The following is a 23,985-nucleotide window of genomic DNA, read 5'->3' on the forward strand; positions in this document are numbered from 1 at the left end:
CAATAGTGATACAGTCAGTGAACTAGAAACCACCAAATGTAGATCATCCCAATGCCATTTGAGTAGAGTCTGGATGTCTTAAATACCACCAGGTACCGAGAGGAGGAGAAAAGTTGTAGCAGGCAGAAGTCAATGCATATGAAGGAAACAGAATAGTTTGGTCAGTTTTGACACTTGGGGTATAAGGAAAGGGAAACATAGTAAGAGAACAACCTGGATGAGCAGTTGCTAGAGTATGACAGTCTGGATATGGTCCTCCTATCACTAAAACCATGGACATTGGACATAGTGTATACTACCTCCATCCTGTCTAATTGGATATCTTCTCTCATCAAATAAAGTTCAAGTTCTTGAGGAGAAAGCCCAGGTTTGGATCATCTCTGCAGCAACTGTAGTACATACCAGCACTTAGGAGGTCTTCAGTAAATGTATCTTTGGAATGATGAATGTGTTATTACAAATGCATCATTCAGGTACATAAAATTGTACTTGATTGGGGCTGGAAATATGGCTTAGTAGTAGAGTACTTGTATAGCATGCATTAAACCCTAGGTTCAAATCCTCAGTACCACATAAACCGAAAAAAGCTGGAAGTGGCACTGTGGTTCAAGTGGTAGTGTGCTAGCCTTGAGCACAGAGAGGCTGAAGGAGAGTGCCAAGGTTCTGAGTTCAAACTTCAGGACCAGCAAAAAAATTGCTCCAGGGAAATGACAAGAGCAGGCAGAAAAGCACACAACTCACCCCTTAAGCAGTCTTTCCGTCTGGCTTTGGTGATGGGGCTTAATCATGCACTACCATCTTCAACTATGTCCCTTATTGCCCGTGGGCAAAAGTCTGTGATGTGCTCTTTGAAGACAGGTAATGTGCCTTGCCCTAACCAACTTGGCATTCCACTCACATCTCCTCTTTAACTTTATTTGAGGGTTCCAAAAATATCTTAAGCACCTCTTCCTGAGGTCTCTGAGTTCTGACAAACACATGAATTCAGGAAGGGCCTGGTGGTGGTGGTAGGTAAGGAACCAAGGAAAAACATAGTTTCCAGGATTTAGCTTACATACATTATCTGAGAGGATTGTCATCACTTGCCTACTGGTGATTTTTCCCCCTTTACCGCCTAAGAGAAATGTTCCATCACTCACCATTTCAAATGGTTGGGATATAGGGATGGGGGCACTTCTGTTCCTGACAACCTCATTATGTGGTTATCAGGAACCAACATGGCCCAGGTTGTCACGACAACCAGCAATGATTCAAAGTGTCCCTGAAAGGTCTGTATCTCTGGAAAATAATCAGCATTTAGCTCTCAGCAGATGCTGAATTAAGCAGCCAATCACAGGTAAGCTGGGAAACATGACATCATAGTCCGGCTGGTCAAAAAAAAAAAAAAGATTTGGTTTTCTATTTTTCCTTGGTTCTTTGTCCTCTAGATTTTATGCCATCCACTATTTCCCTATTCCTCCTCTTCCACTCTTCCCCTCTCCTCCTTCTCATCCCCTCTTCTTTTCCTTCTCCCTTTTCTCACTTCTCCTTCTCCTCTTTCTCTCCCTTCCTCCCTCCTCCCTTTCTCCTTCCTTCCGTCCCTAGGAAATGGAGAAAGCAAAGAATCCAACTTTCTCAATTCAATTCCCTGTGCAGTTTAACTTTGGTTCTGGCAGTGCAGTGATTGGGAGTGTGAGGGAAAGGAATGTATAATGTGATCCCCTTGGGAGAAAAGTCAAACAGCACATCAGTGCAATTAAATAATGTAGTTTGATATGTAGGACCATAGTGGAAGCAGTGCTAATTAAAATCAAGTCAGAGGAGAGAAACTTCCTAATTCTCATACTAATTCACCCAGAGCCTACTGGATTTAATTGTATTTTGCTTTTTGTCTGGTAAATCCCTCATGGAAGGGAAGAGGGCAAAAGTAGTGGGTTTCAGAAAGCCCATAGATTCTGCAGGGCAAGTCTCCTATGGGGGCTAATTATAGTGAAAGAAAGTTAGGACAGACCCTCAGTTCCCAAGTGCCAACTGTTTAGGGAGCTCATGTAAATGAGAAATCATGAAGTTTATTAAGGAGGTATACAGCTTGCCAATCTGTGAAGTCCACTTTTCCACTAGCCTTTTGCTTCAACACAATTCAGTAAGACAGGCAAGGCATGTTTGACAAGGGAGAGAACTATTGCCCAGGGAAACTGCGGTTTGGCTCAAGGTTTTCTCTCCAGAGGTTGAATTAGAATCTTGTTCTCCTGATCTCTGAGTCAGAGCTCTGTGACTCAAGAAAATAACGATTTCCTAACCATACACTCTCTTCTTTCCCAATTCTGAGTTCTCAGTGACTTAAGATGTCATTTTCCGGCATCTCAGGTACTCCTTATTTTTGTCTCAGCAGCAGCATACAATGCTGTCTACAATTGAAGACCTGGAGCCCCCAATAATGGAAAGGAGGCAGGAAAGGAGGGACCCAGTAGGCACAGGCTATACTGATGATAACAGGTTGTTTGAAAGATGAGTGGGCACTGTATTCCTAACTAGTGCCTATGCACTGACTGTTCAACAAGCAGAGGTGAGGATGGGAGGTCAAAGATATATCTGCTATTGAAAAAGATGTAAAGACTGAGCCACACAGACTTACAGTCTACTATTGGGAGCAATTTTTGGCTCTGGGATGGGAAGAGAGCCAGAACATTCTGGCTGTTTCTGCTCAGTTGGTTGTATATTTATTGCCCTGCATCTGATGCCTGTCTGGGTCTGGCTCAGTTCCACCTACCACATCACACACCCTTGGTGGTTCCACCTGAACCACCGGCCCTGAATTCACACCTTGTTCAGAATAGCACAGTGCTTTGTTTATCTGCTTGCTTTTGTCTTAACCACTTAATAGATATATTCCCATTCATAATATGTTTTCACAAGCAAAATACAGTATATATATATATATGTATATATATATATATATAAAATCTACCATTTAAAAATAAACAATATGCACTTAGACATGATAAATTATAAACGATTCTAGGCATTCACAGCCAGTGTGACCAAGGAAGGATATTTTTAGGAGAGAAACATAAAGGCAAAATAGCTATGTGCATCTGATCATATAAAATAGTAGTTATCAAAATGAGGTTTTTTTTGTAGCTGTTTTTATTTTATTTTCTTTTTGTCATGTTTCTTCATTATCTGTCTTTGGGAGGGTAAGGTGGGCATAGAAGCAGAAAGGCAAAAAGTGAGCAAATGCAGCAGTGGTAGTCACTTGATACTATGTTGAAAATGAACTATACAGTTTGTGAGTAGGGACAGGAAGGAAAACCTGGGAGAGAGTGAGGGAAGGGGTGACATTGTCCAAAAAGTAATGTACTCATTACCCGGCTCATGTAACTGTAACCCCTCAGTACATCACTGTTAATAATAACGATTAAAAATTTAGAAATAAACAAAATATAAATACAGATGTTCCACCAATAAACCCATCATAAGCTGAAAATATAATAAACTGAAAATGTGTTGAATATATCTACTGAAAGTCCTCCTTAGCAGTACAGCCACTATTGGTGATGAGTTGTTTCCCCTCGCTGCTCAGCATCACAAAAGGAGTGGTTTTATTGTACTTTATATTGCTAACCCAGGATCCAAATTGAAGCATGCTTTCTATTGAGTGTGTCTAACTTTTGCATCATTGGAAAGCCAAAGACTACAAGTTGTATCATATAAACTGAGATTGTTTGTATGTAAAGAAAGCAGTTAAAATTCCTCTCCCCACAACATGCCCACATATCTTCCATCCCTCCTTTTATTCCCACAGTGAAACAGTTTGGTATATATACTTCCTTTTTAAATGAACACATATACATGGTGTCTTAAAATAGAATGATAGTACACATATGCCTCAGGGACTTTTTTCACTCAAGAATATGCCAAAATATGTTTGTAAGTTAGTGTAAGACCTATTTCCTTCTTTCTAACAGATGAATAATTTTCTAAAATGTATGCATATCCTAACTTATTTGACAATTATTCTAGCAGGGAAGTAAAAGAAGTGATTAAGGTGTCTGAGGCCTTGATGGTCGTGATACTTTCATGGAAGTATCCTTATTCCTAAATTCACAGTTGTATTAATTAAATACAGCTTTTTACATAGCAGTCAGGCTTCTGCAAAATGGTTCTCTAAAGCTCTATAGTTTCCTTATTGAGGGTCATGTAGGCTTTCTTCTTTGTAATATTTTTTACATTTATTTAAATGTCAACAAATCAGTATACTTGAACATATCTTAGTATGTTGTTAGGATGATACTGGGCTACTTTCTTGAGTTGGGATTGCTGACTCACCTGGCATTTCACAATTAAATAAGTATTCATTTATCCTACAAAAATGCTGTACTATTCTTTGATCGCATCAATGGCATATGACAACGGTGATATTCCATTTTTCTGAGACTTGACTAGACCACTTTGAAAATATTCAGATTAGTTTATACCTATTGCTATAAGCCCAGACCCAGGGCCTCTTTTTTTTTTGTCGCTTGTGGGGCTGAACTCTGGGCCTGGACGCTGTTCCTCAGCTTTTCAGCTCAAGGCTAGCGCTCTACCACTTGAGCCATAGTGCCACTTCCGGCTTTTTCTGCTTATGTGGTGCTGAGGAATCAAACCCAGAGCCTCATGCATGCAAGTCAAGCACTCTACCACTGAGCCAACTTCCCAGCCCGACACATAACCTGTTTGACTTCTCATGTGAATCAAGAGAATGGTTGGGTTGGAGAAACACCAATTCAACCTTTGCAAACTTGAAGTACGTCTCTACTGAATGCATATCACTTTTGCAGCATAAAGTAAAAAAAAAAAAGACCATGAGTTTCATCCTTGTTAAGTCAGAGACTATCTGTATATAAAGAAATCACAGCTTGGATGTGACTCAGGTGGCAGAGTACTTGCCTAGCAAAGTTCTGGTGCTGAATTTAAACTCTACTACTGAAAATTAAAAATAAATAAATAAAAGAAAAAAGAAAAAATCAAAGCCCCTATTCCCACCCACACAAGAATGGCCATATAGGGTGACAGGAGACCTAGTTTCTAGTGAGACACTGGACTGGTGACTTCAATCCTTGGCATCTCCCGTCTCATCTGTGAAATGCGGAGCCTCATAACTGCCAAGATAAACTGTGTGGTTGCTGTGAGGATTCAACTGGAAGATACAAAAGTGGTAATCTGAGAAGTATGATACACCTGCCAAGTGCTTATTAAGATAATATTGTATCCTTAAATCAAAAAGCTCCCAAGCAAGGGAGGAGGCCTGGGTGGGAGTTGAGTGGGAAAAATGACACAGATGAAATCTTTAAGCTATTTCAGTTTAGAATTCCTTTGCTGAAAGTTCCCAGTTGCCCTATATTCTTGGAGAACAAAGTACTCTGGCAGTAAAGACTACTTTCTGCTATCAAGAATAATATAGGTTATATAGGTTTTATGGGAGGATCCATTTCTTTTGTCCTAGGCTTGGCACATGTTTAAGTTTCACTCTTGATCTTAAATTTATTTGGTGCTGGGCTCTAGTTCTCTCCCAATGATATCACTATGCTCAAGTACCTAATAGGATTTTGGCCCCATGATAGTTTGTATAATCATCAGGGAGAATATGATATACATGAAACGTTTAAATAACCATGTGTGTTGACTGCATAAACAGCTCTGAGCTATAGCTGGGGTATATGGGAGGATTAGAGTGAAATCAAATACCTTTTAATTACAATTTAAATCAATAGATCAGAAGACCCAAGTTAAATCATTAGCCAGGAAAATCATTCTAGCTTCCTATTTCTTCAAAAGAACAGTGTTCTTGTTTAAAATGACTCAAGGAAATGCATTTTATAAATCAGAGTTGTTAACATTAAGTAAATGACATTCATTTCCATCAGTATTCTTAGGTTGCTTTTACTATTGTGTACAAAAATCAATGTGATGTGATTACTTTTTAACCCCAAAGTTAATTTGAAAGTTATCTGTTAAATCCTTTGTAAGAGAGCTAGCTATCCTGCTTTCAACCTATTTATCAAGGATTTTAGAAGGAGTGTGTTGAGCTTTTTTTTTGCTTTAGAAAATAACCATCAGAACAATAAAAAAACTATTTTAGCTTATTTTTTGGGTGCTAAGGATTGAATTCAGGTCCTCATGCTTGGTAGACAAGTGTTTCTCCACTTGAATTGCATCTCCTGTTAGTTTTACATTGGATATTTTGGGCAGGCAAGCAACAATATGTTCAACTGTGCTTCCTATGTAACTGGCATAATAGGTATGTGCCACTGCACCCAACCCCCAAAATCTAAGAAAAAATCCCACTAGTCAAGTACCAACGGTGCACACCCATAGTCGTATCTACTCAAGAGGCTGAGTTCTGAAATCCATAGTTCAAAGCTAACTAAGGCAAGAAAGTTTATGGGACTCTAATCTTCAATTAACCAGGAAGATGCCAGAAACAGAGCTATGGCTCAGGTGGCACAGAACTAGACTTGAATGAAAAAGCTAAGGACAACACTCTACTCCTCAGTTCAAGTCCCAGTACTGGTATACATATATCCACACAGACACACAGATATGCAGATATACAGATACACACACACAAACACACATGCAATCTTGTATGGTCTTTATTCTTTTAAATACAATTGTGTATTTTAATGACCTTAGTACCACATTTAATTCTTAGTAGTATGCTTTAACTTATTAGATAAAGCATAGACTTTGAGCTTACATTTAGATACAAATTCCACTTGTACCAGTTTTTGCAATATTCATTCAATACTTATGCACTCATAAATATGCATTTAATTAAGGAAAATAAAATGCAAAGTAATTCTTAAAAATGATCTAGATTATTTAAGTACTTAATCTTCCCTCTCTCCTATATTTTCATAGACTTGGTTTTTGTTATTCTAAATTTCCTGAATTACCACAATCCAAGATTTCTTTTCCAAAGGAGATATCCCATTTTCCAATTGTTCAGATGCTATGTCTGGTGAATCTAGAGTTTTCTCTTGTGATTTTTTTTCTAAAATAATCTAGAAAGATGTGTTACATTCAACCTTGGTGTTGGAATTATTTTTTTTGACCTTATAGAAAAAAGATTGCTGTTTGTAATACAGGTTGAAAAACATTGAATAGAAAAAGTTTGACCCATTTTGACCATTCAAGTACTTGAACCTCTACTTATTATTAAAAACAAAGTGTGAAAGAAGGCAACAAAATTACACTTCTACTTTAACCCAGCCATTATAATTTTGTACTTTTAATTGTTTTCTGGATGTTCATTTACATCATTTTAATCCTAATGTATCTTTTTTACTAAGTTTTTTTCTTGTGAAAATACAGTGCAGAGGGGTTACAATTACATGAGCAAGGTAATGAGTACATTTCTTATCAAGCATTGTTGCCTCCTCCTTTGTTTTTCCCCTACCATCCCTGCCCTCCTATCTCCACGACTACACCAAAGTTGTAAAGTTCAGTTTTTGACATAGCATCTTGTACATTTCATTGTTGCAATGGGTCCACCTGCATCCTTATTTAAACAATTTGATTTTTTCCCTTCCTCTAACCAAATTACACCAACATCAAATACAGTGAAAACAGGGTTATACCATGGGGAAAGGACATGAATGTATCTTTTTGTATCCGACTTTTAATGATAATTTACTCTCTCCTTGCTGGGATTTGTCATCATTTTCATAATCTAGCCAAATCCTGGAAAGTGTGTGTGTGTGTGTGTGTGTGTGTGTGTGTGTGTGTGTGTGTGTGTGTGTGTGTTTGCTCAAGGTTAATGCTCTACCACAGGAGCCATAGCTATACTTCAGGCTTTTTGGTCAGAGTCTCAGGCTGGCTTAACCTTGATCCTCACATCTTAGCCTCCTGAATAGCTAGGATTACAGATGTGAGCCATCGGTACCCAGCATTAAGTAAATAAATAAATTTTGAAAGGTTTTAGAAAGCTTTGGCCACCTGCAGAAATCTATGACAAGAGAAATCATGGAAGGGTTTAGGGAAAGGATGGCCAAGGAGAGAAATATTTTAGGGAAAATAATACATACAACCAATTTTAAGTAGGATAAGCGGTGTGTTTTGAAATGTGTGTTTTCTGTACAGAGTCTTAGTTTCCCAGTGTATTCTTTTCTCTGAATTCCATGGCTGCATTCGCCAGCGAGTTTTCACTTCAACCTGCTTGTCTGACAGGTGGTGTCCCAAATGTAAACTTAACCATTCTTCTCTATAAAGTCTGCCCCTCCTGCTGGTAGAAATTCCTCTCCTGAAAATGTATCTGAAAGCCCAGTCTTCTGAGGGCTACAAGTGAAGAATATACATGAAATGCCCGGGGTCCAGTCCCTCCTACCAGGTGCATCTTTCTTGATGGCCCCACCTTCCTGTCGACAATCCTGACAGTGTAGAAGTTTCCATCCCTTTCCCTCTCCTTGTTCCCTCCCCTTCACTGATTCCCCCCCCTCCCCTTCCTGGGCGCTTCCTGCCTGGAAACAAAAGATTGGTCCCCAGTAGCCCACTCAGGGTGATTTTAGTTTTATGCTCACCATCTGATTGGCCTAGGTGCGGTGCAGAGCCCAGGTGACGTCATGGTAGAGAAGGGCAGGGGAGCGGTTGCCTAGCCAGCCAGGGCTCTATCGCGGGCGGGCAGCTGTGGCAGCAAACCATCTGCGATCTCGCACTGGGGCAGAAGCTTTTTCCCTCTCGGAGCAGGCGAGTGTGCTAGGGCAGGAGAAGAGTCGGGGTGGCGCGCAGGGGGGGGGAGCAGGCTGGACCCGGACTGCGACCACAGCCACAGGACTGCGGCTCCCCAGGCCCGCCAGCAGGAGCACCTGGAGGTAGAGGAAAGGTCTTGGCAGGGTGGCTGGACGGTGGCAGGTAAATCCTGCGACTTGTGGCACCGGGCTGGTTTGTGGGGAGGGGGTGGGGGAGGAGGGTGGCGGCTGTGATCTGTTTTGAGGCTACTGGGAAGATGTTCTTCTGGCTTTCCTGGTTTCCCTCTCGCTCCTGCTGCGCCCCATTCTCGAGTCTCCTACGTGGCTCCTGCCCCCTCCCCCCCCCGCTCCCCCCCCCCCCCCCCCCCCCCCCCCCCCCCCGCCACCCGCCTAGCTAGGAGACCCAGCGCTCAGTTTGCTTGATTCTTTCCTCTGTTTGCAAAAAGTGGGTGTGTCAGGGCCATTCCCAAAGGGCTGGGCTCCTTTGCTTAAAGCTTGATCCAGCCCTCAGTTCGCTTAGTAGGTCCTGGACCCTTTGAGGCAAAATCTTCCCTGAAAGCTACGTCAGACTCTTAAGTCTTCTACTACCTTCACTCACCCCCTCCCAGCCACAGTAGTGGGTGACAACATCCTCCCCCCCACCAGAAAAGGAGGGGGTGTGGCCGTCTCCGCAGCAGAAGAGCCCAACTGGAACAAACAGAAAAAGTGACGATTTTCTGAAATTGAGGCCTTTACTTCTTTTGAAATTTTTCTTTATCCTTCCCCCCTCTTTTTGTTGGGAATATGACAATGACAGGAGAACTCTTCTCCCACGGGGATTGGAATGACGCAATTAGGTCCTTTAGAAAGCTGGAGTCCCTCTGTTGGCCCTTGTCTTTGTCTGGAGACTGGGGTCCTTAGGTCTGCTCTTAGTTTGTGACCTATCTCTGCAAGGATGACTGGCACACTAATAGGTGAACTGAAAATTTTAGAGTGTAACTCTCACAGACCCCCCACCCCCCACCTTAGCTGGTGCTTGACGGGTGGGGCCAGGATATGGGGGTACAGATGGTTCCTGCTAAGAGAAAACCATAGGAGAAAACTACAGGTTCTATTCTGTTGTTGTTGTTGGTGGTGGTGGTGTGTGTGTGTGCATGTGTGTGTATGTATGCGTGTGTGTGTGTGTGTGTGAGTGCGTGTTGTATTCTACTCTCACCAACCAGAATCCAGTTCCAGATTCCAGACTTTAAGGGTTTGGAACTGTATGAAAAGAAGGGTGACTGGTTTGGCTCTGGGAAGCATCATGCGGATGGTTGCCATGCTAACTTTCAAAAATGGCTTTCAGGAGGGAAGCCTTTAGCAATGTTAGTCTTGCTGGCCCCATGGCTTTGAAGACTTAACTCCAGGCCAAGTGTATGGCTGTATGAGGTGTTGGAACAGAAGGAGGTACATTCCTGTTGGTGACAACACTGTGGCCCTATTCTGGGATGAACAAGGTCTAAAGGTCAGTGCAGTTTTTACTGGGCCATTTTCAAATTATAATTGGACACTTGAAGCACCCAATCATGCGTACCTTTGGGTTAAACGCCTTAATATGGATGATTGATAGACTGGGGATTGGAAAGAAAGCCCTGCAAACCTGTCTCCATGGCTACAAATGCCATACCCCTCCATCCTATGCAAGATATAGCCTGGGAAGACCCTGGGAGTTAGGCTGAGTTATCTTTTGGTCTATGTCCAGGGAGGACGCTACATGCCAAAGATCAAATCCTTCAAGCCTCTTGACACACAAGTGGGCCTTGTAACACAGGCACAAGCAAAGGACCCCCACATCTTATGAACATTCTGAATAGCTTACCATTCCCACCCGTTGCAGAGAATTTGTTTGTTTCTTTGTTTGTTTGTTTTGGTCCAAGATGCAGGTCATGAATAGAGGAAGCATGTTTGCTGACGTCTTGGAGAAGAGTGGATAGTGAGTGAATGTGAAAGGTGAAGGAAATAGAACTAATGCAGGGATGTTAGCTGCCTTCAGCCATTGCTAACATGATGTCAAGCTAAGTGGGAGGGCAAAGAGGGTGATGGAAGTAAAAACTATCAGATCTAGAATCAGATTAGATGAGATAGGAAGGAGCTACACCATCATGAGACATAACAAAAGCCACATCTTATCCAGGAGCCCAAAGTCCTGATTTCCACAGAGAGATGGAAAGTTTGGATAGTTGAGAAGCTATGGCTCAGCAGAAATGAGGGGATCATCTATTTAGGAAATCTGTAGCATTTCCATCTGCATCACTTCCTTCAGACACCAGTAGCTTTGGCCAAAGAAGGAGAAGAAAGTTAACAAGCAGCGTCTCAACAACCAACTCTTTCTCCTGGGTAAGCAGGGGACTGAAGTGCTAGGACCTGAAAGATGCATGAGTAATGGCCCAGACAGGACATTGACTTTTTTCATACATAGGTTACCTCCAGTCATGAAGTCCCCATTTTTTTAAGTCCTCCTTCCCAATAATCCCTAGCTCCTTGTATACATTAGGCATGGCAGAAAACCTCTACCTGGAAGGTGTGTGTGCAGCTGTCCTGGCAGCTGAAGTACAGTAACTAGCCTTCCCACCTGCCAGGATGTAGGCGGTTGCCTCTGCAGGGCCAGGTGAACTCACCATCCAATGCTGCACTACACAACTTCATCAGCAGGGGGCAGGAAAGGGCATGAAGCAAAGTTCAGGAGTCAAGGCCTCCATTTCAGGTGTGAAGATGAGTCTTCCATCAAGAGCTATACATTCTAAAAACTGGTTTATGGGTGCCAGAGAACCAAATGAACCTCCAGGCAGTCTATTGCCATTGTCCCAGAAATGTGTCACTTCTTACTGGGCTCAGCCACATTAGAAGGCATTTGTGTTTACATATGTGGTGATTACTTGAGTCACTAATACACACAGCCTAAACCAGGAGTGTAATTGGAAATGTTAATCAATGCAATAGATCCGTGTCTGATTTGCACATTTGGTCAATTATCTGCAGATTGAGGGCAAACTGTGCTGCACCCAGGGGATGCAATGATGTGGGGGAGGGGGAAGTGCCCAGCTACAGCTGAGTCTGGGAGTGGGAACCAAAATGGTGGGAAGTGGACCTGGAAGATTTAGGAGAAATTAACAATTTACTGATCAAAGTTATTCCAAAGGCATGGTCTAAGAGAGACCCTGCCCTGAAATGGAACAGGATGACCCTGAGCCTACATAGTTAAAGGGGAAGTCAAGGTTTTTCTGTCAGGTGGGAGAATGGTGGATTTAGAGAAGGGAGATTTTTAGGAGCTATAGAACCACAAGCTGTGAGTGGAATGACCTTGGGAATCAGAAATCAAATGTTCTGATCTCAGTGTGTATATGCTCTCTTGGTACCTCACTTTCCTTGCCTTTGAAAAGATGGAGTTAGACTAGGTGTTCTCTAAGTTGCGGTTGACATTTAAAGTGAAGATAGCCAAAGACCTCTTGTATTCTTCCTTTTGGGGAAAAGAATACAAAATACAACTACTACAAGCGTTCCATTTCTTGTAGCCTTAATTTTATTTAATGTAAATGCAGAGAAAAGAGAATCACAAGCTGAGAATCTCCTAGAGCCCCTAATTCCAAAACCCCAAAATAATATATAGCAATTGTATAGACAGATCCCAGGTGGGGTTAATGGGGTATCAATATTCACTAACGGCTCTTACTCCATAACTCAGTCACAAAACAGGAAGGGCTTGGGATGAAGGTAAAGAAAGGGACTGTTTTTTCATGTATATTTTCTTCTTTGATGTTTTTCTCCCCTAGCTCCCTAGAGCCCCATGGACTGTTTAGAATATTGCACCCGACACACCATCCCTAATAGCACAACAGTGCCCTCTAGTGACCACAATGAAGACACCTTTGACAAGCTCCCCTTTGCCATCCCATGAGCCACCTATGCTGTAGCCTCATGAAGCTATTAGTGTCTAGTCATCCTGAAAAGGAAATATAGACAATTATCACTTCCCTCCAAGTCTTCCTCAAATATGCCTGGGTTTAAAGAGGTGACCATTGGTCCCCTTACGCACTCCAGGCCTGCTCTTTCTTTTTGGGGGCCTGAAAAAGGTTGCCAAACATATTTCCCAGAAATCTTCAGTGTTGAGCAAATTACTTGTTATAGGAGAGTTCTTTGGTAGAGATACAAGTAGTTACCCATAGCTTCCCTCAACTTCCATCCCCAAGGTTGCAGCCAGAGCCTCCCGGGAGGAATTCTGGTAGGAAACTGAAATGCAGCAGTTGGGAAGAGGGAAGGGGAGTTCTTATGTACAAGATGTGTACAATGATGCTTGTCACAGTGTCCTATTGGAGGCTGAGATGCAGATGCATGGAAAGGTAGTGTAGTTGCCACTATCATATAGACACACAACACTCAACACACTTCAAATATAAAATATATACAATTAGACACAATACAAATTAGACATGTAGCAAATACGCATACATGGTATTAAGCCCACATGCAATGCAATAGGCACACATAGTACATATATAATAGCATACAGTCATGATACATACACACAACATGATACAAGCACAACACTGAACATATACCCAATTTGACTAAATATATATACACTATGGTATAAATAAGACTGCAAACACATCTGCATACATACAACGTGATGCAGCAGCTATACGTGACTCCATATGTATGCATACAGCTCCCCCCCACACACATCCACCTCAACACAGAAAAGCCCTACCAGGCAAAGGGAAGTGTGGTAACTAGGAACACTGTCCTGCCAGGTGCTTTATATTGGCTCAAGCTGCTCAATAGGTGGGTTCAAGCCAAGATGCTATAGATTTACTGCCTGGTATAGGAAATGGGGCAGCTCAAGGGAGATGAAAGTAGGTTTAAAGGAAATTCTAGGTCTTGCTCAGAAATATGGGAATTCCTGGTTGATATAGGCAGGTGCATCTACCCTCCCGTCAAACTCCTCTACCATTGTTCCCTACACCCTTAAGTGGATGCTGCCTCCTGAACAAGCCCTAAGGATGGCCAGAGGGCTTCTTGTTTCTTTGAGGTGCTGAGAGTGGGGTCTTGCTCCTGCTAGGCAAATGTTCTACCACAGAAATCTACTCTCAGCCCAAGGCATAGGTCTGTTTGAGACCATTCCTGAGCCCTCCTCAAGCTGTCCCCTCTCTGGAATTTTGTCAGCCCTACCATTCCCCCCCCACACACACACATTGCAGGGTGAGCTCATGCAGAGGGAGGGGGAGGTACACCACTCAATAATGCAGTGGGAGGGATTTGAAAAGGCTGTTTGGAGTGTGTGTGAGCCTGTGGGAAGTACACAGGGAATGGCAAGGATGCTAGGGGACAGATATGCTATGGAGCTTCTCTAAGAGCAAGAGGCAGACTCAGAATATGATGTAGTGTTTTTATTTAAGAAGGAGAACTGAGATCACAGTGCCTTTCTTGCTTCCCTAACACTTCAGTTTTGCTGTTTGTATCCTTAGCTATTTGTATCCACTCATGCATTGCATTAGATTAGCACTTTGTGTATTCACCTATCATCTAATAAAATGGGCATTAGCCTGGATTTTGATCTATTGGAAATTAGTATGAAGTTCCTGCTTTTTGTTGAGCATGAACACCATTGAGGGGATCAAAATGGGATAGGGGCTGCAGACTTGGAGTCCTAGAAAGGGAACATAGGTCCCTTCCCTTGAAAGGCTCAAATTATTGTGGGAAAAGGCAGAAAGTTGAGAGATTAAAGAGAGCTGGTCTCTGGCAGGAGATGTAGCTCAGCAGTAGAGCATTTAGCATGCATCAGGCCTTGGGTTCAATTCCCAGCACTAAATGTGTGTGTGTGTGTGAAAGAGAGAGAGAGAGAGAGAGAGAGAGAGAGAGAGAGAGAGAGAGAGAGAGAGTCAGACAGACTAAAGGAAAGCCTTCTCTTAGCAGCTGAAAGATGATGGAGAACAAAGATTGTGATTCCACAGGACAGACTTCCTCTCCTAACTGCATTGAAAGAGATTAGTGACAAGAAAAGTGGATATGGAGGGGGGAGACCTGAAACTGAGGGATGAAAGGAAATGAATGAAAATGTCAGAGCATCAGTAGCTCAGATATTCTCAGAGCCTCCTGGCTATCATCTCTGTTTGCTATTCTGTGCTGAATTTTGTCACCTCCTATAATTATGTAAATGTATCCATCGTTATGCAAATCAGTTAACTCTTTCACATCTATCTTATTTAATTTAGCCCTTCTAGTGTTTACCCAAGGTGACTAAGATGAGTCTTTTGCATTTGATGGCAAATAGGCCCAGAGTGACAAAGGGCAGAGGTGACAAATAGCAGTTCTCAAGTGGTAAATCTGATCTCCTAACTCTCAGGTTCCAATACCTCTATGATTCTCTAGCCTTCTTATGAGCTTTTTCAAAATCCACTTGTGTGAGTATGCACGCATACATATGTGTATATACCTGTTTGGATGCACATGATAAACATGTCTGGGGAATTGGATGAAGGAGTAGTAGCAGGTGAAGAAAAAGGTTCCCTCTCCCCTTCAATGCTTTTCTTGGCAGGTTCCCCCCCCCAAGAAAGAACCACGGAATCCTTGCATCTTGTGGCAGCTGGTGTGGGCAGCACTGAATCTGTTGGAGCTGAAGCCAGCCTGGCCCCTTGTCATGGGCAGCATCCACCTGTGTTGAGGTCCTGCAGTGGTGGCAGTGTGAGGTGAGTAGTGAATCTCATGGTAGGGAGTTAGGGATTTCAAAATTCAGATAAATGCTGTCTTGCTATCTGGGCTCCCAATATCCACCACTCTGTATAGGCCTCCACTGCTAGGCCTCAAATATATGATCCTAACTGTCTGGGTGAGTTTGGCCTAGAATGGCTGCCCTTGGTCTCTCACTTTCCCCATCTCAAATATGAGAATGACAGCATTGACCTACATTTTGAGATGAGGAGAAACCACATAACAATCATTGCCAAGTCTTTTGCAAATGTCAAGCATGATCTAAGAGCTTTTCAGTGCAACAGAGAGAATGTTTCCCACCAAGCTGTATTTCTTTCCCTCCTCCTCTCCTGACGTTTAAATAGCATTCCAGCCACATGTCACAAACCCTCCAATCAGTTCATATAATTTCTACTGCTCTATAACCTTAATTTACCTTCCTGTTCAAAGTGTACTCCTGCCTCATCTTCCCCTGCTTCTGGGCCTGGCAGGCTTAGTTTAAATCTTCCTCAGTCTTCTCTTTGTCTTCCCATTCCACCAGGTGGTAAAGGCACATTTCCTCCTCTAGTCCAACAACACAAATCTTTAGTATGCCAGGCAATTCTTGCTTTTCTCCTGCCTTCAATAATTCTTAACCGGTTTCTGGGGTATCCATCTAGGCAGGTTAACTAGACTGTAAGCTCTTCAGTGGCAAGATCTACCTCTTACAGGTCTTAGTCTCTCATACAAGTGTCTGATAATTCCCTAGATGATGTGCAAATTAAGGTTCTCTTCCTTTGCATTTTTTCAGGCTGGTTCAGCTGGCTATCTAATAGGCTACCAGTCTCTTTTGTTCTCAGAAAGTCATTGTAGCTTTCTCTGTTGACTTCTCCATTTGGCCTTCTATAATTTTGAGTCCAACTACCTGTTTGTAGCCTGCTGTTCCTCTGTCTATTTGGTCCTCAGTCTACCTTTTTGTTAGCTACGCCAATATCTTTCATGTTGTCCCAGTCAAAAACAGCAAACTGAAAATAAATCCAGCAAGAAAAACAAGGAATATGCAGTCCAGTTCTCTTTTGTGCTGAGCATACACTGGGCTGATCAGACAAGGAAAAAGCTGCAGCTCAGCAGCAGGTGTTTCTCTGATGCCTTCTCATGAAAGGGAAGCCCCAGAGTTTCAGCCATGGAATTGAAGGTATGAAATTACAACCTTGCTGATACTGATGCATTCAACTTTCTAGAGATGTTCTGGTAGGGGATCCTCTATAGACCTTGACTGACAAAAGGTAATTGGGACTGTCTAAATTGAGAAGCAAGCCTTAAGATGTCTTCTGGGTGTTCTATGACAAATACAATTTTTATTTATTGTCTACTGTTGCCAGCTCAGTGCTATGCAGTGTAGTTGCATGACATCATTTGCTCCAACAGTTACTCTGCAAGGTAGGTATTTTCTCTAATAAGTATTGCTTGTGGTTCTGATTCTACAAAGGATACTGGCTCTGGTTAGGTATTGTTAACACTGCTGAGGTGGGGTTGGGAGAAGCAAAGAAACTGGCCTGTAACTACACATGCACAATGTCTTTGGGGGTGGAAGATACTTCCCTGTAGACTTTATCAGCCTTCCAAGTGATTGTGGCCCCACTGTTCAATGTTCTCTCTCACAAGCACACAATGGTACATATGATCACAAGCATAGTCATTGCAAAAGTCAATTCCTATATCAACATCCAGTTTATAACTTATACCATACATGACAATTACTGATATATACACTCACAAGTCACCTTGCCACATTTTCAATTACAACAATACACTTTCCTACATTGACCCAGGTGCAGTCATATACTTTCCTGTAAACTACCAGATACTCACATGGATATGCTGGTGTGAAAACATACTGAAGTACTCACCTACCCTCCCTCTAAAATTGTTACTCTGATCCACATATATTCCCACGGATTGAAATGTACAGAATCTATGCTCTCATGTTGACAGTCATCCATACCTACACATGCTCCCGCTGCCACTGCTGCAGTTGTATACTTTCTTGAAAATGTATACATTGTGACATACTCCATTGCAGTAATATTTCATAATCACAGTCATCATGCATTCTTTTCATATTTGCTATTAGTGCTTTCCTTACCCATGTAAAAAGATTTTTGGATGACTACTCACCAAAGGAAACCAGAGTACCAGTGAGGAAGAGAGCATTCCAGAGCAGATAGGAACAGAATTCATGTCTAGGATTAGAAAGACAAATCCAAAATCTACGGGTCAAGTTTTCCTTCCTTTCCCTATAGTTTCTTTATTCTGTCTTAACAAAAGAAGAGTTTAGATGGTGAGTTTATTTTCTTTTTTTCTTCTTTTGTTTTCTTTTTAAAAAATTGTATTTATTGTAAAGATGCTGTATGGAGAGGTTACAGTTACATGAGTGAGATAATGACTACCTCTCTTGTCAGGCATTGTTACCCCCTCCTGTGTTGTTCTCCCACTATCCCTTTGCTTCCTCACCTCCCACACTCTTCCCCACCTGAAAGTTGTAAAGTTCATTTCCAATATTCTGTCTTGTGGGTATCATTGTTGCAATGGTTCATCCTGTGTCCTTGTTTCAGCATTTTGTCATTCCCTTTTCCCTCCCCAAATTAGAAAAATGTATAAACAAGATAGATGCAGGGTACCAAAATCAAGTATAATGAGAACAGGAGATATACCATAGGGGGAAGAACATACAAAAGAAACAAAAAAAAATCACATAGTACATTAAAAACAACAACAACAAAGAAAGACCTCTTGTGTCCATATCTTGGGTTTCATTTTGCTTAGCATTCTTATATGGTATTATGTACATAGATTTTGACCTTTTCTGCTCATCTAATAAAATTATCCTAGATGTAAACTAATTATTGCAAATGAGGGAAAACATGAGACCTATATTTCTTTGAGTCTGGCTTATGTCATTTAATATGATTTTTTCCATGTCTTTGCGTTTCACAACAAATGAGGCAGTGTCATTCTTTCTGATGTAGGCATAGAATTTATCTATCAATCGATTGTTCGATCGATCGATCGATCGATCGATCGATAGATAGATAGATAGATCACATTTTCTTGATCCGTTCATCTACTGAAGGGCATCTGGTTGGTTCCATATCTTAGCTATGGTGAATAATGCTGCCATAAACATACTTGTGCTGGTAGGTTTAATATGGCCTTGTTTGTAATCTTTTGGGCATATGCCCAGAAGTGGGATTCCTGGGTCATAGGAGGGTGCTATGTGTAGTCTTCTGAGGAACCTCCATACTTCTTTTTTTTTCTTTCCTTTTTTTAATTGTGAAAATACCATACAGAGGGGTTACAATTACATGGACAAGGTAATGAGTACATTTCTTATCAAGCATTGTTGCCTCCTCCTTTTATCCCCTTCCCATCTCCCACCCCCATCCACCCACTCCCCCACCTCCCCCCAGCCAAAGTTGTAAAGTTCATTTTTCAATATAAAGACTTGTACCTCTCATTGTTGCAATGGGTCCACCTGTATCCCTATTTAAATGATTTGTTTTTTCCCTTCCCCTCCACAAATAATACCAACTTCAAATACAATGAAAGCAGGGGTTATACCGTGGGGGAGGGATGTATAAAGCAACAAAGAAATCATCTTATAAATGTGTTAGAAACAATCGCATGAAAGAAAAAAAAAACATTTGAATACTTATCTTGGGATTAATTTCACCTAACATAGAATTATCTAACTGTTTTTGCTTGTCTCAGATATACTAGTTATTGCAAATAAGGGAAACCATGGGACTTATGTTTCTTTGGGCCTGGCTTACTTCACTTAATATAATTTTTTTCCAAGTCTTTCCATTTCCTAACAAATGGGCAATGTCATTCTTTCTGATGGGGGCATAGAATTCCATTGTGTATATATATATACCACATTTTCTTTATCCATTCATCTACTGAGGGGGCATCTGGGTTGGTTCCATATCTTAGCTATGGTAAATATTGCTGCAATAAACATAGTTGTGCTGGTAGCTTTAGTATAGTTTTGTTTGTGATCATTTGGATAAATGCCCAAATGTGGGATTGCTGGGTCATAGGGGAGCTCTATGTGGAGTCTTTTGAGGAAACTCCATATTTCTTTCCAGAGTGGTTGAACAAGTTTACACTCTCACCAACAATATAATAAGCTTCCCTTTTGGCCACATCCCCTCCAGCATCTGTTGTTATTAGATTTCTTGATTATAGCCATTCTAACTGGGGTGAGGTGGAATCTCAATGTTGTTTTGATTTGCATTACTTTTATGGCCAGGGAAGTTGAGCATTTCTTCATGTGTCTATTGGACACTCTTATTTCCTCTTCAGACGAGTCTCTCTTTAAGTCTTTAAGCCCACTAATTAATGGGGCAGTTTCTTAGAGGATTTTTTGGAGGATTTAATTTTTTGAGTTCTACATATATTTAGATATGAGGCCCTTGTCTGGCTAGTGAAGATCGTCTCTCAGACTGTGGGCTCTCTATTGATCTTACTAGCTATGTCCTTTGCCATGAAGAAGCTCTGAAGTTTCATGCAATCCAATTTATCCAAACTTTCATTGATTTGTTGTGTTTCTGGGTCTTTATTAAGAAAATTTCAGCCTGTGCCAAGTAGCCCTAGAATTTCTCCTATTCCTTCCTGTAATGTTTCCAGAGTGTCTGCTTTGACTTCGAGATCTTTGATCCATTTGGAGTTGATTCTGGTGCAGGGTAATATTTAACGATCTAATTTTAATTTTCTACAGGTGTTTATTCAGTTTTGCAAGCACCATTTACTGAAGAAGTTGTGCTTCTTCCATTCTAATTTTTGTCTCCCTTATCAAATATTAGGTGGCTATAGGTCTATGGGTTCATTTCTGGGTCTTCAGTTCTATTCCATTGGTCCTCAGGTCTATTCTTGTGCCAGTACCAAGCTGTTTTGATTACTATGGCTTTAGTGAGTTTATTTTCTAGAAGTGTGTGCCTTCTCTTGCCACCTGATTTCTCCCCAAGAGAGGGAGAAAATGAAAAATGTGTTTTCTTATTCACTCTTAATGGTTTTCTCTACAAAGGTGCATGACCTGAGTTTTATTCTTATGATCTGGAGGTACCTGTGGATTATACACTTTGCTTCCACCAGGCACCTCTAATATATCCACATCTATTTAATTCTCTGTTAAAATCCAAAAATGAGATTCAAGAAAGGAAAAGTGGAAGGAGCTAGCTAGATATTAAAATTCACTTGGACCATGAGTATGCATATGCATATGTAGACCCCACTGAAATTTCAAGAGCTATTAAAAACAAGCAGAGATTCCCTGTGGGCGTGGGTAAAGGCAAGCTGAAGCAACTTTCTTGCACTGTAGATTTCCCTGCAAGAGGGTGAAAAGAAGCACAATCCAGGAGTCAAGCAGTGATTGGGAAACCTAGTGTTATAGCTGTGTGGTACCAAAGGCTTAGAAACATGGCATTATCTTGTAACAACCTCCCCAGGGTATGGCTTCCTTGGTGGAGTCTTCCTGGAACAAAAGTGAATGCAAAACATGGGTAAGACACCACTTTACATGGGTTCTGCATGCCATGGGAAAAAAGTACATGCTGGAACCTCATCCACCACTCTGACCCACAACATTACAATGATAGTAAAACTGACATCATATTATTAGTGAGGAATCCTACTGGTAGAAAGCTAGCTAGGCCCAGGAAAGATAGTATGAAACACAATTAAGAAGCTAAAAGGGCAGCTCAGCATATAGGAGGCAGAGGTAGGAAGATAATGTGTGGGCTATATAAAGAGAGAGAACTCAAAGTCAGTCTTCTCAGGAAGAAAAAGGAAAGAGAGTTAAAAACAACAGAAAAGGAATGAAGGAACGAAGGAACGAAGGAAGGAAGGCAGGCAGGCAGGCAGGAAGGGAAGAAGGAAGGAAGGAAAGAAAGAAAGAAAATAAAGAAGACAGAGAGAGGAAGAGAGGAAGCAGAGAGAGAAAGAAGAAAGAAAAAAGAAAAATAATAGAAAGTAGGCAGAGAAAGAATGAAGGAAGTAGGCAAAGAGAAGGAAAGACAGACAAGGAAGGAAGGAAGGAAGGAAAGAAGGAAGGAAGGAGAAAGAAAGAAAGGAAAGAAAGGAAGGAAGGAAGGAAGGCAGGAAGGGAAGAAGGAAGGAAGGAAAGAAAGAAAGAAAGAAAATAAAGAAGACAGAGAGAGGACGTGAGGAGGCAGAGAGAGAAAGAAGAAAGAAAAAGAGAAATAATAGAAAGCAGGAAGAGAAAGAATGAAGGAAGCAGGCAAAGAGAAGGAAAGACAGAGAAAGACAGAAAGACAAGGAAGGAAGGAAGAAAGGAAGGAAGGAGAAAGAAAGAAAGAAAGGAAAGGAAGGAAGGAAGGAAAGAAAGAAGGAAGGAAGAAAGGAAGAAAGGAAGGAAGGAAGGAAGAAAAAGCAGAGAGAAGATGGAAGAATGTGAAGAAAGAAACAAAGAAAAAGCAATCAGGCAGAGGGAAGAAGGAATGAAGCAAGGAGAGAGAAAGAAAAGTAAAGGAAAAAGAAAGAAGTCAGAGGAAGTAGGAAATAGAAAGAAAAGCAAAAAAGTAAGCAGGCAGAGAGAGGGAAGAAGAAAGGAAGGGAGGGAGGCAAAGAGAGAAAAGGTAAGAGAAAGAATGAAACTCTAAAGGATATGTGCACAACAACATGTTGTCAGTACAAATCCAATGTCTCTCTTCTCTGCACTACTATTCTAGCAGCATTGCCAGGTCAGATTGAAGGTGTTCTATGGGATCACATTGTGTCAGGCACCGAGGGAGTTCCAATGGGATGAAAGGCACATACTCTTCCCTTGAGGGATTTTCATTTGTGTGGAAAAGATGGTCACCTTGAAACAGTAGCACAAAGCCACATTCTTGAAGCTTGTATCACAATGATCTTTATCATAGAACTCAATAGTCTTCAGGTTCCAAAGGACATAAAAGGCCTGTAAATGGTTGAGAATAAGGGTTAGGATTTAGAGAATTCACTTAGCAAAGTAAACCTCATAGGCACCTTGCTTACGCAAAGGCTGGGTTATCTTTCTGGAAGATTGTATAGCACAGCTGTCACTGGGCCTAAAGTAGAGGGGGAAATGTGAGTTAATTAAACTTTACTTAGCCACCACTTTCTCCTGGAGATAGCTTTAGAGAATTGGCCTGGCAGTTTTACATTTGATAGTTTCTTGTTAATATGTGAAAGTCACAAAAGGCAGTTTGTACAATTTTAGAACTGGTTGAATTTCAGAAAGAAACAATCTGCACCTTTATGAATGTGCTTGAATTAAGAAAGAAGCATTAAATGATGATTAAATGATTTTATGTGATATTTTATAGTTTTCAAATATTAATGACCTGTTGTTTGAAGACAGCCCAGGCAGGAAAGTCCAAGAGAATTCTACCTCCAATTAACCAGAAAAAAAGCCACAGTGACCAGCCCTGGTACCAGCATCAAAAATAAACCTATGAAATCCTAGAAGAGGTGCTTTCATTTGATGCTACAGAACTTGGGAACAAACTGGTGGACTTATTCTCACGATAAGATCTAGTGAATGGTGGTAATTTTACTTAAGGCTTCTGAAATCCCTGGGAGTAGTGGTTAACATCTTCTATGGGTAGAATGTCTTCAATGATTTGAAAAAAGTTTCCACATGTGGGTCATTGGATTCCCAAAACTTGCTGATGAGATGGTCTCTCTTTCCAGCTGAACAGATCCAGACAGGCCAAGCAACACACCCAAGGTCATATAGCTCATTAGACACAGAGTAGGCTGAGCAGGCAGACTTTCACACTGAATATTTATATGTTCACTTGGCAAAGCCTTCTGGGACTGCAGTTAGAAGAGCTATTGCCCAAGTGAAGGTGTGGCTCAAGAGGCAAAGAGCCAACTGTGAGTAAGAAAACCAAGCAAGAGCAGGAGACCTTGAGTTCAATAATAACAACAACAAAACCCACAAAATTGTAGCTATTTGAATGGTATTTGATTTAAAAAAAATATACTCCTCTGTATCCTATGCAATGCCCAGCATGCTTCAAGAGTGTAAGTAACATGTGTGGCATTAAAACAGTATGCTTTGAAACAGGGATGAGTAATGATTATTGTTTTCTTTCTTTTTTTTAGCATTACTAGGACTTGAGCTCAGGGTCTTATACTAGGTTGGTAGGCACACTATCATTTGAACCACATTCCTAACCCTTTTTGTATGTTTTTTTTTTTCAGGGAAGGTATCACACTTTTTTTTGAATCAGACTTACACTTAGATCTTCCTACCTAAATACCCTATGTAGCTGTGTTTATACGTGTATAGCCCTATGCATGCCTTTTTTGTTGACATGATGGATCATTTGTGCTAACATTTTTCCCAGGCTAGAAGCTGAATTTCTCCCTATATCTTCCTCCTGAATAGATAGGACTACAAATGTCTTTGTTCTTTTTTCTTTCTTTTTCTTTTTCTTTTTTTTTGGTTTGGTTCATGCCACTGAAAGAACAATCAATTCCAGACAGTGAGAATTTTCTTGACATATAAAAAACATCCACAGACCTGTGGTACCACTTA

General features: G+C 41.2%; 1 protein-coding gene across 2 annotated transcripts in view; it reads left to right on the forward strand.

The window, feature by feature from the left end:
• The window catches only part of Pak3 (p21 protein (Cdc42/Rac)-activated kinase 3), a 250,362-nt gene that overhangs the window by 114,864 nt on the left and 111,513 nt on the right, over window positions 1-23,985 (forward strand). Inside the window, exon 1 of one of the 2 annotated variants that reach the window (XM_013025850.1) lies at window positions 15,350-15,415. The exons of the other annotated variant lie outside the window; for it this stretch is intronic. The gene's annotated coding sequence lies outside the window, so the exon portion shown is untranslated. Of the gene's footprint in view, window positions 1-15,349; window positions 15,416-23,985 lie in introns of those variants that run through there. 2 annotated transcript variants of the gene reach the window in all.

Source organism: Dipodomys ordii, unplaced genomic scaffold (genome assembly GCF_000151885.1).
Source record: "Dipodomys ordii isolate 6190 unplaced genomic scaffold, Dord_2.0 Scaffold88, whole genome shotgun sequence".
Taxonomy (NCBI): Eukaryota; Metazoa; Chordata; class Mammalia; order Rodentia; family Heteromyidae; genus Dipodomys; species Dipodomys ordii.